Raw genomic sequence first — 17582 nt, 5'->3', positions numbered from 1 at the left:
ATTAATAAGCAATAAAACCATACCTTCTACAGAAGTTAATTCTGTAGCGTATTACTTACAATAACCAGCTTTAAGAAATGCAATTTGAAGTTATAATCACATTCTGAATTATAATACCCAATTTGACTGTTCATGGGAGAAGTTGGTAATTCCACTGTAAATCCATCTCACTGTGTATGCTACCTGTCTACGATTAGCAAGACATCTGAGGGATACTGACTTGATCTTCACTCTCCCAATTCGTATCCTCATTTCAATCCTCAATTACACTGGTAGTTTTTTAATTGATTTGAGAGGTGATCAGTGCCATCTGCTTCCCTTTCTGATGATTTTCTGTGGGCAATTTAAATTGACATTTTAAAAAAAGATCTGGAGTGAATTGCAGTAGGGTCTCCCTGCTAAGCACAGAATCTAATGTTAATTTTCCATGATTGTAGTTTGATCCACTTTCCGCTCCTCTTGCATACTGCTGCACAAAACTGCGACTTCGAAGCATGGAATAATTTTCATTGGCTGCTTTAATGTCAGTAGGATACTGAAAAGCCCATTTCTAAGGTGCACGTTTTTTGTGTCAGGTTTACGCAATTAGAATTTGCTTATTTTTGTGCATTGACCAGATGCACATGTATGACTGAGGCGAAAAATAACAAATGGTCAAATTACTGTCTCTCTTCAGTTCTCAGCTATAGTAATAGTTTAAACAAAGAAAGTGGTTTGCTTTTCAACCAGACTACTGACCCTGATCCATGTTATGAATAGCCTTTCTCTATGTTTTAGGAAATTGAATTTTTTGTGTGTGTGTGTGCTGATGTGTAATTTTAATATGAAAAGAGGAGCCACGTCACTTACTTATTTTGCTGTTAGTTATGGCTGAGGTTTACAAATGACCTTGGGGCAGCAGGCACTGGTCTTGCAGAATCGTAACAAGGAGATGTCTGTGCCTTTCTGCTTGATGAATATTCCTACCACTTCAGGCATGCTGTTATTGTAGGAGATGGAAGGTTTGCAGAAGTGAAGTGCAAAATGCAATTAGCCAGGCTAGTTTTTTGCACTGTGACCCGGAATATATTCAGCCTTTCTAGACAGTAAGCACATAAGTTAGCTTAAGTGGCGATGGAAAAAAACGTATACAGCTGGTAAAGAATAGCGATATATGGCATTTCAGGGTAGCACCTAATCAGTCCAGCAAATTGATTAAGATATGACCATTGTTTACCCTTAACTCCTTACTACATATTTTATTGGCTAGATGAAGGAGTTAAACGTATTTAGCAATAAAACTTGCTGCCTAACTGACAGATGTAAAAATTATTAAGAGAAATATGCTTCTGATTATTGGCTTTGGAGGAATGAAACCGAGGCACATAATTATTCATTGTATTAAGATGGGTTATTTTACTTTTCAAAAAATAAAAAAGGCTGGGATTTTAATAGCACATCCATATTTCACACTGCATCCAAAGTTATTTTGGTTGTTTGAAAGCCTTGTATAAGCTTAAGGAAAATAGAAGTGCACCTAGATTTAACATTTATAATTAGCCACTATTTTAAACACATTGAGGTCAGGCTCCTATTTGGATAATTTGATTTAGAGTAAAAATTATGCACAAACTACTTGTTATAAAATAATATATGGAAGGTGTGCTGCCAAATTTAATTATTTTCAAACATTTTCAGTTTTGCCCCAATGCAACACGCTAAAGGCAACCAAGTCTATGTCAACAGGAAATACATTATAAGCTCTGCCATTTTCCAAATAAGCATATTTTTTTGTGCTCCCAGTGTGATAATCGGTTGGCATCTGGAGTAATGATGACCAAGTTTGTGTGCATGCAGAATGTAAATGCCCATCCTTTTCTTCTCCCCCTTTACCTGTGATACTTGCCCTTTTCTGATTTGAGATTACCAGCAAGAAAAAGTTTGTTCCTGTCTTTGGCAATCAAGTAAGAGCACAACTCACTTGCATCCTTAGGAAAACTATTTGGCCTACCTGGGGATCTGAAAGGAATGTAAAGATGACTGAGGGTTCTTTCATTACAAAGGAGTATACCTCCAACCCTGAGAACACCTTGATGGCAATGTTGAAGAAAGAAGCAAGAGATAATATTTCAGGTCATTGACCTTTCATCAGGATTGGATCAGGTAGTGTGGCACTGAGAAAAGGGCAGAAGATGAGTTGTTTGATAGAATGGAAGGCAGGAAAAGTAAGTAACTAACACAATGAGAATGTAAAGCAAAGAAAGTAATAGTGGGGTTTTGGCAGATTCTAATTGTTTCCTGCTTTTATTTCAATTTTCAGCTTTGGTATTATTTTATTTATGTAACTAATCTTACAGGATTGCACGCTTTGGGTGTTCTGTCCCACATCATTCAGGTCAGTTGAAAATAGTGTATGAAGCTTATTACTTGGATTTAAGGCTGAGAATATTGTTCTTTCAATATTTGAAGTCTAAATGTAGCTCAATGCACAATCCTACTGCACACTGTGGTGATGGTTGGGGTGGGAGGAGGTGTGTATGTGTGGGGGGGGTGGGTGGTGTCGGTGGTGGTGTCGGTGGTGGTGTGGAGAGAACAGCCGCTTGTTGAAAGAGAATTTCTTGGTGTGCTGACGATTCCACATAATAAATTGGCTCCCTTTGTTATTTGTGGCCAATTAGTACAGAACTTACATCGAAATGGAAACCTTTCATATGCAGCAGGGCACAGATTTTCAAAATAAATTGCTTATATCCAGATTAGCTTTACGTATAGTAGGGCTAGATATACAGGCTCTGTGGAACAAATTAGGACTTGGTGAAAATGTGCTTATCTCTGGAATTTCCTTAGATAAGATTTGCATATAAATGGCTTAGAGTGTATATCCATATACACTGTATAAGAAAAAACGTACAACATCATGAATAAATAATTATTCAAATTATTAAAATTAAAAAGGACCATTTGTATCATAGTGAAATTTGCTTATTATCCTTGAATTTCAAAAAAAACGAGCAACTTCTTGTTAATTCCAACATAAATTAGCCTGTTAATACCATAGTGGAACCTAATTTAATGGCTGGATTAAAAGTATCTTGAAAATAGCCTCTATTTAATATATGCTTAAATTTTTCACATCTTGTATAGGTGTGAATGGATCTGTCATGACCATTTTGAATGCCTTAGCTTGTAAGTAGCCATGAACTTCGCATTAATCGTTCTGCCCTCACTCCTCTTATCATTTTTTAGAGCCCTGACTATCTCATTCAATTGTCTCCTTTTCGCACGCTGTTTGGAATGTGCTTATTGTCATTTACACTGCATTTCTCTTTATTAGTTCATTGTTCAACTACATCATATTAGATTGTTCTGTTTAGAATCCAGTCTGGTGCTATGCAATGTCAGGTGGGATAAAAACAGGTCCTTCCTGTGGTATGCTGTGTGGCCATGTTTCTTGTTCATTTTGTTGTGTAAATGGACAAAAAGGTATACAGAATAGGAACAGAAGCAGGGCATTTGAGTTTCTACAACATACGATTTAAATCATAATATTTTTGCCTCCACCCCAGCCCACAAATCCCTTGGTCCGGTTAGTGTCCAGAAATCTGTTGATCTTTGAATAAATGTTTGTTGATTAAGTGTTTGCAGACCTCTGAAAATTTCCAAAAGTCAAAAGCAAAATTGTCAAAGGAAAAATATTACTACTCATCTCAATGGTGAATGGCTCTTGTTCTGAAACCATAAAGTCAATTCTAAATTTGTAAGCTGGAGAAACATCATCTTAATACCTTGTACTTTAGGAATATTCTATGTTTCGAAGAAATCAACTCTGAATTTTTCTGGAAAATATTGAGCTGGTCCACTCAACCTCTCCACTCATGACAATCACCTCAATCCAAAAATTGGTCCTCATTGCATACCCACAGGCAAGCATATTCTTTGAGTTGCTAAAACCCTAGCTCATAATCCACGTTATTTTGCCAAAGCCCCTTATATTTCCAGTAAGCATTCTTTATTCTAGTGTTGTAGTCCTTTCATAGTGAAGCTGATACACTGTAGTTACCTCCCTGTTACCTGCGACTCATGTGCAACATCTCCCAGGCCCTTTTCATATCCATATTTTTAAACTCCGCATTTATATTTTTCTAATCAATGGAAGAGTTAGTCATAGAATCATATGACAAGGAAGCAAGCTCTTCATCCCAACACATCCATCCTGATCAAGATGGCAATCTAAGCAAGCCCCATTTGCCAGAATTTGACCTATATCCCTCCAAATCTTTCCTAGCCATGTACCTGTCCAAATGTCTTTTAAGTGTTGTTATTGAATTGCCTCATTCCTTCTCCTTGTAGTCCATCTGTTGTTTTCTTGCTCCTTCATTTGACCTTTCTAGATCATTTTAAAGACCCCTTTCACTCTTGTGCATTCCTATACCAGGCATGCTTGTAAAATCAGCAGACTTAGACCTTGCCTTTATGATTACTATATCCATGCCATTGACATGGAGCATAAACAGCTGAACCACTAATACTGAAATAAACAGCTTGTTCAGACTGCCAATCCAAAACAATATTTATTCCAACTCTTCATTACTTGTCACATAATTGCATTTTCTTACCTTGTCAAGATGGAGTTTAATTTCCAGTCATATAATGAGCCAAGTTTCTTTCTTAACAGCTGAAAACCTTAAGTGAAAGGACACGTATATTAACATTTTGTTCAAAGTAATAAGTTGCATTCATTTTGAACTATAATAAGAAACAGTATTTCTCAATATTGAAAGATGAAGGAAAAAAAATAAACAGTTCGGTACTATCTCAGAGAGCTGTGCTCCTAGATGTAAACGAATCAAGGCTAGGGAAGCTATTGTATGCCCAAGATAATGCGGATCTGCAGATGTGTTGAAGTTTGAGTTAACTAAGAGATGCTGATATCAAGAGCTTTCAAAATGCTAAACTGGAGGAATCCAGCAAGCTTATTTTTTGAAATGTCAGTATCTACATTGTAACTGCATGTTAGAAATGAGTGCCACAAACAGCTCAAACAAAATGTGGCTTTAAACAATTTTGGAACTTCAGAATATGAGAAGCAAGGGTAACTGCAGAATCCCTCAACGACTCTGCTATTCAGCAGGATCCTGACTGATCTCTTACTTCATCATTGTTTTCCTCTCCTGTCCCCATATCCTTGATTCTTCCAATATCCAAAAAATCTGTAGAATACTTTGTTTTGGAAGCATTCAATAACTGAGCCTACTTAGTCCTTAGTTACGGATTGATCAATTTCGCAATGAAAAAAATTCTCCCTCTTGGTCCTGAGTAATTTCCCTTTATTTTGACATTGATCCCAAGTTTTGCTCTTCACAGAGAGCAGAAGCATTGTCCTTGTTGAGCCTTCTAAGAGTCTTGTGTTTCAACCGCTCATTTTTTAGAACTCTCAGCGAAGAGACCTAACATACTCAATTGCTGCTAATATGTTAGATATATCATAGGTACATCTCAAGAAAAGACTGAAGAATCTTGGCTGCAGCATTCTTTTAAAGCAAGTATATCCTTGCATAGATAAAGGCCTTAAAATCGTACGCTGTAGTCCGAGTGGAGTCACAATAAGGTCTTTAGAATTATATTTGTTGTTGTCATTGATGTTCCTTTCCAAGTCTTGTGGCACTTTGGGTGGCAGCTTTGCTGTTTCTTTAGCATTTGTCTGTTTTTTTATGAGGCCAAGTTACTAGTTCGATGCTCAACCCAGCATGGATGGAAGGTGTGGAAGGAGCTGGCTGGATCTGAACCCAGGACCACTCACTTTGAAGTCCAGTGTGGATGCCACTACACCAACAACCCAACATACCACTTACGTTTCTAATTGCACCTCAATATGAGCTTCCAGTGATGCATGTATGAGAGAGCCCAAGTCCATTTGAACATCAACATTTCTCTAGCTCTCACATTTAATAAAAAATACTCATCATTTCTGCATTTTGTTTTCAAAAATGGATAAATTCATATGGTACTTTTCTGTAAATGTATTCACAAAGCATTAGTTAAGTGTGATTAAGATTGGGCTTCATTGAGAGGTAAAGAGTAAATATTCTCTACAATATTGAAGTGGGGGGAACCATTAGATTGTGCTGTCAGATCATCCTATTTTTGCAGTAATGTGCTTGGACACTGTCATACTATCTTGGAAGTTTGTTACTTGAAGTGACCAAAGTACCATCAAGTATACATTGTTCCAGTGGAAAAAGACTTGTAATGCTGAAGCATATACCTGGACAATTCGCAAAGCAGCTATGTTAGCACCTACTGTATATGAGAAGATCACACAAAAGTTACTGAACGATGAACGTGGGTAATTTGAAAATCATAAAATATCAGTAAGAGAAGTATGTAGCTTCATTCCTATTCTTGTGCTTTCACTGGAATGTCTCAAGAATTTATAATCTGATGAAATTATCAAACAGGCAATAAGTCATATAAAGCAGGAAAATAGAGAGGGTTGTCTGCTAAGGTTTTGACATTGATATATGATTACTAAACTCACCATCTCTGCTCCACTAAGAATATACTTGGACAGATGTGCTGAAACTTGAAAGTTAATTATTTTCTCTTTTTTCATTTGATTCTCAAACATTGTACACCAACTGCTAGAAAATAACCCACAGGTATACAGACAGAACAGTGGGCATTGTGCACTTGTAAGAAAACTATCTTAGTTTTAACTCTTTCTGGAGTGGGGTCCGTTTATTTCCCTCCACTCTTGAACAGTGCATCTTTGATATACTGTGGCTGCAAGTGATCTGACCTTTCATTTGCCCTTTTAGAGGGGCACTTGGTAAGCTTCGAACAAGCTCAGGTACTCAGCCAGCTGGCTTTGAAAATACCAGGAGCAAATCCCCAGAGGATTCCAGCCTAGTGGAAATCATACATGCTGCAGCCCCAAATTTTCTTCCGTTCTCATTTTTAGTTTTTGAGTGCAAGTGCTGTTTTTATTTTATAAAATAAAGTCTGTCTCAAGCATCACAGTCAGATGAATAACAATAGTATGGTGTCATTATCCTTATCACCAAGCACTCTTCTTTGTATGAAGTGTGTTGCCATGGTGATGACAGCCCACTGCTTATACGTCACATTAAACATTTTGTGCCATTAAGTTTAAGTGAATCTCACTATTGGGATTGTTAAGTAGTAGAGCATTTCAAGCATTCCTAAAATATATATAACAGGTTTGCGTTAAATAGTGTCCAGTTTGAATGTTGAGAGCTGATTGGGAATAATATGATGCACCTCATGCAAGGTTCTTAATTTGGGTGTAAGTGCATTAGAGATGGGTAGTTGGAAGCACAGTGCTGGTGGAGATGTGGAGGTGAAATACCCAGCTGTTGACTAATTTATTCAGGATGACTAAGGGCTGAAATAAGGGTTAAAGGTTTGGGCAGGTGGCAGCAACAAACAGTATGTTCCTTTATTATTAATTCTCAAAAAATCATAAAGAATACATTTGTGGGTTAGCAAGCAGAAGAGCTCCCCTTGTGTGCATTAGTATTGAATGATAGAATCTGTAATATATGAGCTGGATTGTCACTTTTGTCCTTATGTGTCGAGTTTGTCTTCAGTTTGGCAAGACTGTACACACAGCCATCACACTGTTTAATTACTACTCCAGTGTTCTTAATCTTAATCTTCTAGCAACACATTCTCAAGTGCAAACTTCAATGCCCAACATCATTGAATAATCAATAGAATGAAATAATGAATATGTTAAAGCAGACTAGAACAGTGAAAAATAAGAAATGCAGCAAACACTTGGTCTCTCAGTGAAAGCCGATGATTGAGCTGTATAGAGACTATCCCTGTGTCCTGAACAGCTGACTGAATGTGCTTCCATATTATTAGATTCAAAATGTTGATGTGTGCACACAGGTTCAATCCTGCAGATGACAGAACTGGTTCTCTCAAAAGAGGCTGCAGAGGTTATAGACTCAGCCAGATTGATGACAGGCACAAGCCTCCCCATCATTAAGGACACCTTCAAAAAGCTGTATCTCAGGAAGGTGGTGTCCATCATGAAAGACCCTCACCACCCAGGAATGCCCTTTCCTCGTTACTACCATCATGGAGGGGCATTGGAGCCTGAAGAACATCACTCAACTTTTTTGAAATGGCTTCTTCCCTTTTGCCATCAGATTTCTGAACCAGTCCATGAACCCATGAATTCTTCCTCACTATTCCTCTTTAGCCCTGTTCATTTATTTATTGTTGTAATTTATATTAATTTTTATGTCCTGAACTGCACTGCTGCCACAGAACAACACATTTCATGATGTATCTCAGTGATAATGATTCACTTTTAGTAATTCCTGTTACCAGGTTTACGTGCTTTGATGCCACTCATTACAATCCTGTGGAACTATGGATGTCCACTCAGTGGCCACATTAGCAGAATGGGAAAGAAATGTGATCTGAGGAAGGTGACAATAAATCGAATAACCATGCATTACAATAGTGGCCTTACGGTCTTTCGACAGTGGTGTGCAGAAGAGCATCTCTGAATGTACAGCACGTTGAACTGTGAAGTTATTGTTGGTGCTAGACGGGGTGATTTGAGTATCTCAGAAACTGCTGATCTCCTGGGTCTCAAGAGTTTACAGAGAATGGTGTGAAAAACAAAAAGTATCCAGCGAGCAGCAGTTCTGTGGGCAAAAATGGCTTGTTAATGAGAGAGGTCAGAGGAGAATGGCCTGACTGGTTCAAGCTGACAGGAAGGTGACAATAACTGTACATTACAATAGTGGCCTTGTGGTCTTACAGTAGTGGCTGTGGAAGAGCATCTCTGAATGTACAACACATTGAACCTTAAACTGGATGGGCAACAGCAGCAGAAGACCAAATCAGGGTCCCCTCCTGTACTTAATAGAGTGGCCACTAAGTGTTTGGTTACCATATTGAGTGATTTTTGTGTATTTTCCAATTTGGGACAAAATTGACTTCTGGACATGTGATATTAACCACTTGTTACTTGAGGGACAGCCTGTAATCAGAATCAGACTCGTGCATTTATACTGTTATTATACAGTAGATTTCATTTTGTAATGATCCAATAAGAAAATGGATCAGTTCATAGTATAAACAGTCCCAAGAGCAAATCTGTACTCAAACTAACACTGATTACAGACTCTCTCAGGCCACAAACAGTGTGGCCTTTGGAAGGATAAAAGTTGTATTGATGTGACTGAGGTGAGACCTGCCATTGAAGCAAAGTGGTAGGGATTTAAACTCTGTCATGTTATATGTCACCAGGAACTCCTGAAACTGTCAAACAGAATCGTCACTGTTCTCCAGGCCTACCATCCTTCAACACAAACTGTCTTAAAATTGCAGAGCATAATCAAATATCTATTTAAACATTTCCATCAGATTCATTTATTGCATCTTTGATAACTCTTGATACTGAAATTAGCAAATCAGTGATCTAGGGTCCAGAGAGGCAGCAAGAGATATGCAGAAAAACATTGCTTACTATTTGACCGCAGTAGCCCATGCAAGTATACAGCAAAAATGTTTATGGTGACCTTTTCCCTTTTACCTTTCAGCCATAATTCTGTGGCCTATTTCATCAAAATATGACTAATCCTCATACACAGGTACCCTCTTTATTTACGGTGGTTTCCTTGTTCTCTAAGTTGGATAATTTTCAAGTGACTTAATCAGACATACTAAGAAATCACAATGAACAAAAACAAGGGTTAGAGTGCATTTTATGGAATTAGTCAAACACTTTTATTAAGTATAATGAGAGGCAAGTGCTTGCAGGTATCTTGTGAATTGGCACATCTTCCATGTTTAGTTTTAAGATTATGACATTTAATTGATGTGATAGGCTGTCCATTTAATCTGATTGCATGTTGTATCAGTTTCCAGCACAACAGAGTGAAAAATAAAGGCTGCTAATGGTTTCTCGAAAGGACTGAGAACATTGACTAAAATTCAGAAACTGTAAGACTTGAGTTAAATGAGCCATTCTTCAGCAGATTTCTGCAAACGGCAAACAAAATCAGAAAATGAGGGGATAGCACAACAGGTAGATGAACCAGATGTCCAGCTTTTCCCCTTCCATACTTCCAGCATGGGTGGGGTTTCTCTCCTTGTGTATGGACAGAGCCAGCCTGAAGTCAGGATTGACATGTTGGCAAAGCTAAAAATGAAAATACCATAAATTGGAGTTAAAATTTCAGCTGGTTAGCAATGTTTTTCATGCATTTGGAATGCGAGCTGGACCAGAGAATAAACGAGACACATCCAAATGCACTGAAGACTTAAAACTGTGCTGCAAGTAAAAATGGAAAGCACCTCGGCGATCAGTGTAAATATTGAAAGATGAATGAAATGGGAAGAATCAGGGCAGTCCTTCATGAAGGAAGAGACGTAGAACGAGGAATCACCTGGGTCCTTGCTCACAACACCAGGGAAAGAATATTGTTTGTCTGTCTGCCGTTGTAGAATATACAGAGTTGAATGGAAGTGGGAATAAGGGGGAAATAAAAGAGGGGATCTCTTGGTTCTTTTTTAAAAAGAAAGGTAAAGTGGCGAGGGCAGAATCCAGATAGATTATTACTGAAGAAAAATTGTAAATGTACAGTCAGTGACTACTTTATTAGCTACACCTGTACACCTCATTAGTGCAAATACCTAATCAGCCAATTGTGTGGCAGCAACTCAATGCATAAAAGCATGCAGACATGGTCATGAGGTTCAGTTGTTGTTGAGACCAAACATCAGAATGGGGGGGGAATGTGATCTAAGTGACTTTGACCATGAATGATTGTTGGTGCCAGGTAGGGATGCCTTGAATATGTCAGAAACTGCTGATCTCATGGGATTTTCACGCATAACCGTCTCTAGAGTTTACAGAGAATGGTGAGAAAAACAAAAAAAAAATCCACTGAGTGGCAGTTTTTTGAGCAAAAATGCCTTGTTAATCAGAGAATTCAGAGGAGAATGGCCAGACTGGTTCCAGCTAACAGTAACACAAATAACCATGCATTACAACAGTGATATGCTGAAGAGCATCTCTGAACACACACCACATCAAACCTTGAAGTGGATGGGCTACAGCAGCAGAAGAATATAAACATATGCTTAATGGCCACTTTATTAAGTACTGTAGGTACTAACTAATGTGACCATTGCGTGTATACTTTTGATAGCACTTGCACAGATCTGCATCATACCACAGGAAATAGGTATCCTTGAAGCTGCTGCCTTGCACAACATAAGCCCATGGTTTACAAATAACAGAAAGCCTTTGATGAAAACCTGTCACGGTGACCCTGGCTAAAATGGTCAGAGTGCACATTTGCGTCACAAAAATACACCAAAGTTGATGGCATTTCCTCCAGGACTGTGAGGCAGATATCTCATCGCTCTTCCTGCAGGCTATTTTCTGCACAATGAGCATGAAACACTACCCAAAGGCTGGCATCGCTCAGCTACTTGAAGTGTACTTTGGGCTGAGGACATTTAACACTGTCATGAGCTGCAATCAAATCATGTTGAAATATTTGCCAGTGGATTGGAAAATGCACTGGTACAGATAGGGCAAGAAAAGAGGTAACAGGACACCAATTTTCCATTATGATGGAGATATCAGCCCATTCTGAATATGTATAACCCAGAAAACATATTGATTTTTCATTTGGAATAAAAATCATCAACCTGAAACTGTCAGATCCCTTTGTTAATAGCTCATCCCCTGCAGATACAGTTCACCACAAACCAGTTTTAATTGCAATGCATGCACTCAAACAAATAGCAAAAAAAAGGAGAAACTGTCCGTGTGAGTTCAGCTTTCTAAATCCCCTTTCCAAGATAAACAATGACTCAAAATTTGCTGCAGAGAATCTCACAACATGCCCATCTTTTATATTATCTTGTCATTTGGTTTGAAGAATTTTAGTCGCAATTGTTGGAAACGGGCTGAAGCTTCCAACAACTGATGATAATAGTGTGGTGAAGCTAACCAGGTGGGGTATGCCACCTCATTGAGCCATGGGACCAAATGTGTATCCCCTCAACAATTGAATGTCATTGTTCCTCCTTTCCCCATTTTTGACTTGGATTAAAGAGGGTAAAACTAGAGTGCATCTTGGAGATGAAATAAAGCAAGGGAAAGAGTACTTGATCTATTTAGAGAGCAACGGACGATCTGTGGGATTGGGACTCATATTTCATGTTTTGCTCTTCAGCTTCCCCCACATCAACACAACTCTCTGGGTTGATGTAAGGCAGTTGAACAGCAAAATAGTAACATATTCAGATTATAAATAGGTCCTTGCATTGTTCAATAAAACTTTTATTAGCAGCAGTATGTTTACTTCATAATAATAGAGTTTGAAGTCAAGATTCTGGTTTGAAAGTTTGATAGTGCTTTGGATCAAATTGATCAGCACTAGACCAGTTAACCAAGCAGAATCTTAATCTTGCCTCAATTTGCTGAATGACTTTCACACTAACATCAGCATCTGCAATACACTTGCCATTGTTTCCACCGTACATTTTGTATGTTTAATCGTGGTCTCATTTGTCCGTTTAGTAAGCACTAAGTTAATGCTGAAGTGACCCAAGGATGGTAAAATTCTCATTCCATTCATGAAAATATAATTCCTGGAAATGTGGTTGTCAGGGAATGATAAGTCAATCAAGATATTTTCTATAAAAGGGAGGAAGTTATTGTGGCTGGTTTCAAACTAGAGGCTCGTCAGCTTATTCATCACAAAATCTGTAAGGAGTCAACACTTCAGTGGAAAATTTGTCAGTTTAAATTATTTAAATTCCACTAAAAGATGTCAAGGCTCCTCTGGCTAATGAATGTATAAAGCTGTTGGCCAATGCAGCACAAGAATATTCATTCTAAAAGACAGGAGAAGTTAGCAAAGGTAACATTTGGTGAGCTGCAGTTTCTCACACAGCTAAGAAAGGGGAATAAGGTGACCAGGAATGATGATCACACCAACCTTCCTGACAGAGCTGTGATTTCCTCTTTGGCTAAGCAATTTGCTGACACCAATGGGTCTTCGGCACCCAAAAGGTTGCACCCAAATGTGAGTCTTTCAGAGGTTAGAAATGAATAGGGCTTGTTCTTAGAATGACACAGTAAGATGCCATTGGGTTGAGCTATGCTGATGAATTCAATGTCTTTATGGTAAAAAGCAAGATGAGGTGTCTGGATAGGGGAGTGAAATAAAGAATCCAACCCCATTTTCTCATCCTTTTAATTGTAGTAATGGGGACACAATCCATTTACTTATTGGATCCTCACATAAAATAACCTACTGTGCAGCAAAAACTTAAGTAATTGACACCACATTCCAATTACAAAGCTCAAGGTAGTCACAACTCATTGCCTCAGAGACTTGGTTTTGAACCTGACCTTGGATACTGCCTGTGGGGAGTTTGCAAAGTTTCTTTGAGACCACGTGGGAATCTCCTCCAGGTGCTCTGTTTTCCTTCTACGTCCCAAAGGGTGAGAATAAGACAAATGGGACCAACTGGATGGGCTAAGTGCCTCCCTTGGTTTGATTAAGAAGTGTGGAGTGTATCACAAACACGAGAAAATCTGCTGATACTGGATATGCACACGTAAAAAATGCTGGAGGAACTCAACAGGCCAGGCCGCATCTCTAGAAAGGAGCAACCAGTCAACGTTTCGGGCCAAGAACCCTCTTCAGGACTGAGAGGAAAGTGTGGAGATGCCTGAATTAAATGGGGGGGGGGGGTGAGCTTAGTTGGAAGGTGATTGGTGAAGCCAGGTGGGTGGGAAAGGTCAAGGATTGGAGAAGAAAGAACCTGATAGGAGAGGAGAGTGGACAATAAGGGAAAGGGAAGAGGGAGGGGACCCTAATGGGATTGTGAGAAGAAGTACAAGGTCAAAGTGGGGAATAGCGGAAGGGGAGAGTGCATATTGCCACTCATGGGGGAACAGTGTTTTGGGTGCATTTGTTATTTTTTGCTTTTGTATTCTCCATCCTAAACAGCATTATATGTACATTTGTATCCTATTTTTTGCTTTCATGCATTCAGCAGTTCACTCTGTTGACTCTTTAAAGATATTAGGCATTGAGATTTGCACTTGAGAATGTGTTTCTTGAAGGTCAACATGAAGTATACTGGAGTATTAATAAAACCTTGTTATCCATGTCCTTTTTGGGTACTTCCAATCCATTCATCTGAGCTGGGCTGAATTTGAACACAGACGCAGAGATGAAAAGTTGATGTTTCACCCACTCCAACATCAAGCTGACTTTTGAACTAACTGTTTGAAATATTACCATCTATTCCACTGCTTTAATGAGATTCCTCCTGTACGATTAAGCTGAAGGTGCAATTGAACTATGAGTCTGGCATCAGCACGAAGTGGATTTGAGTTCACAGAAGTGACAGTATAGTGAAGTCCATGATTCATACCGAATTCGGGACCCTCAATCAGCATATTTATTTGCTGTTCTGTGCATGAATGTTGTGCAGGTTAACTACTTACATTTAAACTGCAGCTTTTCAATGCAAATCTTCAAGCCTTCCATTATTATTTTATACTGAGGTGTGGGGAGTTGCCATTCGGTTTCCAGTTCGACTTTTCAAAGTGATTAGTATTTTCCTGTTACCCTGGGCTCCAGCAGAGATTGCAAGTAACTGAGCTGGTTGGCAGCTGATCTTTTGTCGGGCTTTTCCCAATGCGGACCAGATCAATAAAACCTGAACGGCAACATACTGCTGTGACTGTAACACTAACTTCCCTCCTTCTCTGCACACTTGCTTAACACCTCCCTCAGCTGAAAATTAAGAACTTCAAGAAATGGAGAGCTTGATCTCTGAATCAAGCCACCCAATAATGTTTGTAGTCAGAACTCCAAAGAATGACCTGGGGAAGTGACCAATACCAGAATGCACCTCTTGTTCCATGGCGAGGGATCTCAATTATGATCATAGACTAGAGCTTCTGGAATCTCTACCCTGGAGTAAAAAGGGTAGAAATGTATAAAAGTGATTGTTCATAGGGTACATAGAATCTACTTCCATTAATAGAGGGGTCAAGGACATACTTAAAATAATTGACAAAACCCTCGGGATGGTGCAAGGAAACTTGTCATTTACACAGGCGTTGTAGTGCACGCGGCTTCATTTGTGGTTTTCAACAGGAATTTGATACTTGAAGGTTACAAAACTTGAGAAATAGCAGAATAGCAGGATTGATCTGCAAGGAGCCGGTACGGATGTACAGTATTGGACTGAGTGTTGGTATCCAGCACAGTAACAATTCTGCAAGTCGTTAAAGTACACCACCTTTTGCAGAAGGGAAGGTGCACTGAAACTGTGCAAAACTCAAGTCAGTTTTACCTGCACCTTTTTTGAGGCTGACTTGACTTGGACTTCATGGATGAATTGTGCCCACACTACTGTTTATTTAAGGCACTAAATTATTTAAGGCACGGTCCATTTCCATGAAACATGTTCCTTCTCAGACTTCGATTCATATTTTGGTTTAATTATACCTGATTTTCAGATCAAAAGGAGATTCAAATGCACTCACTGGTAGTGTACAGTATATTGATCTATCTCTTAACCCAGTCAGCTTTTCACCAGAGCAGTTGTGAATCCATACAAACTTCCTCATACCTATGATTTATTTTACAGAGAATGTCTTGTATATAGAATTTGTGAATCAATGCACAAGCTCTCACTCACCAGCCCCTGTGATAAATTCCTTCATAAAGCTCACTGTCCCCATCTTTCACCTCACACTCCACCCACCCCCACCCCCCCACTCCCGATCACCGTACTCTACTCCTCGTGATGTACTTCTCAGACCATGGAATCGCCCTTCCACCCGCCTTTGTGTAATGTAATGCCCACTACATCCTAGTCTACGGCTCGGCTGACTTGATAGCATGTAGATAAAACTGATGGAAGGGGCAATCGAAAGCTGCACTGTGAAATACCTGCAGAGAGAGAGAGAGATGCAAAATAGTTTTACTTGGGACAATTTTGGGGCCATCCAGTTCACTGTATGGCTCGTCTGACAAAACATTCTGATCATGTTTACACAGGTTACATTATCTCTGATGAGGTTGTTGCAGCTGCTGTTAAGTTCTTCAAAAGTTATGCCAAGGAGCCTCAAGAATACTTACTTTCTTTTCTCACCGAACAGCTGGGGAACTTAATGAGCAAAAATCTCAATCAGCTAACCTGACCTGACCTGACCTGACCTGACTTTGCATATTGTCCTTAATAAGGACTTACATTAAAGCATTGAAGAAACTGTTCATTCTTTGGGAAGTGGAGGATTGTCATTGTTCTGGGGCCCCCAGTCACTGCTGTTTGTGATTAAGTTGATGTGTAAAGTTTTGCTGTTTGCTGGATTCGGCCCCTTCACAGCATTGGCACAAAGTGCTCATTCACATTTAGATTAGTCTAACAGCTCCAGGGGTCAGTCTAAGGTCAGACTTAGTAATGATGTAAGGAGAGGCATGTCTGGGATTCTTATTTTCAACTGAAACATGTCCCAGGAACTATTGAAAAGATGCACCAGCAAGTAAGAGAGTCCAGAGCTGTGGGTACAGTCTTTCTGCTTGATACCTTAACAGACTGTGGTCATTTTGTTTGAAGTAACCTCCTCCTCCATCTCCTGTGTTTGAAGGTCTTGTTTACAAGGCCTAATGCAGCAGATTACTGTTGTGTGGTTATTGTATTTTTTTAAAGAGTGAAGTTTCTGGGACTGTATATTACGTTCAGCCAGAATGCTCAGTTTTTTTTACAAGAAAGTGTAGCTGTGGTACAGCAGTAGTGAGATATGTAGAGGTGGAGAGGTGCACAAGATCAAAAAAAGACCCTGGACTATGCATGAAAGAATCACAGCATGAAAGCCAGCACTCATTGTCTCTGAGCGCACTCCTGCCAGCGGTACACGTCATTTCTCATTTTATTACAATAAAAAGGCGCAAGGATTGTCACTTCAATAACCACAAAGCAATTTCTTTTTATATATTTTTCTCAAAAAATTAGGTGATTACTCTTACTTTGAAACTACAATTAATTGCTAGTTAAAATCCACAAGTGGAGAAACGCTATTTTCACAAATAGTTAATTGTTTGTTTCTTTTTGCAAAAAGATCTTAGTTATTCTTGTCACAGTGTAATGAAATTGAATGACTGATGGCAACTTGGGCCTCCAGGAATAATATCCCGCTTGTGGCTGAAGCACAGATATTTTACAAGCATGAGCGAAAGATGAAATGCGGATGCCAACCGACCTTTGCCCTTCCTGAGTTACCTCATACAGTATTAGCTTTTGATGGTATTGGTATGTTAGGTACCTCAGCTTTCTCTACAAACCTGATTTATTTTTTTGCATCCTTTGATCTTTGTTTTTTTTTAAAAGTCCAGGGTTTAAAAAAAGATTTTTTTAGAACTGCCACAAAGTAGATTACTTTGGTAAGAAAAGTCTTATTAAAAATCAATGCAGCACAGCAGGGTAAGAGGTGGTAAAATATCTTCTCATATGATGGATTCCATCGGAGCTGGATATCCAAGTCACCACAGGGACTGCCTATTGGA

The 17582-nt window shown here is 39.0% G+C and overlaps 1 protein-coding gene across 3 annotated transcripts in view; it reads left to right on the top strand.

The window, feature by feature from the left end:
* zfhx3b (zinc finger homeobox 3b) overlaps nucleotides 1-17582 on the top strand; it is a 452523-nt gene that overhangs the window by 353065 nt on the left and 81876 nt on the right. The gene's annotated exons all lie outside the window — the stretch shown is intronic.

Source organism: Mobula hypostoma, chromosome 14, assembly GCF_963921235.1.
Source record: "Mobula hypostoma chromosome 14, sMobHyp1.1, whole genome shotgun sequence".
Classification (NCBI taxonomy): domain Eukaryota; kingdom Metazoa; phylum Chordata; class Chondrichthyes; order Myliobatiformes; family Myliobatidae; genus Mobula; species Mobula hypostoma.
This window is presented reverse-complemented; position numbering and strand designations above follow the sequence as displayed.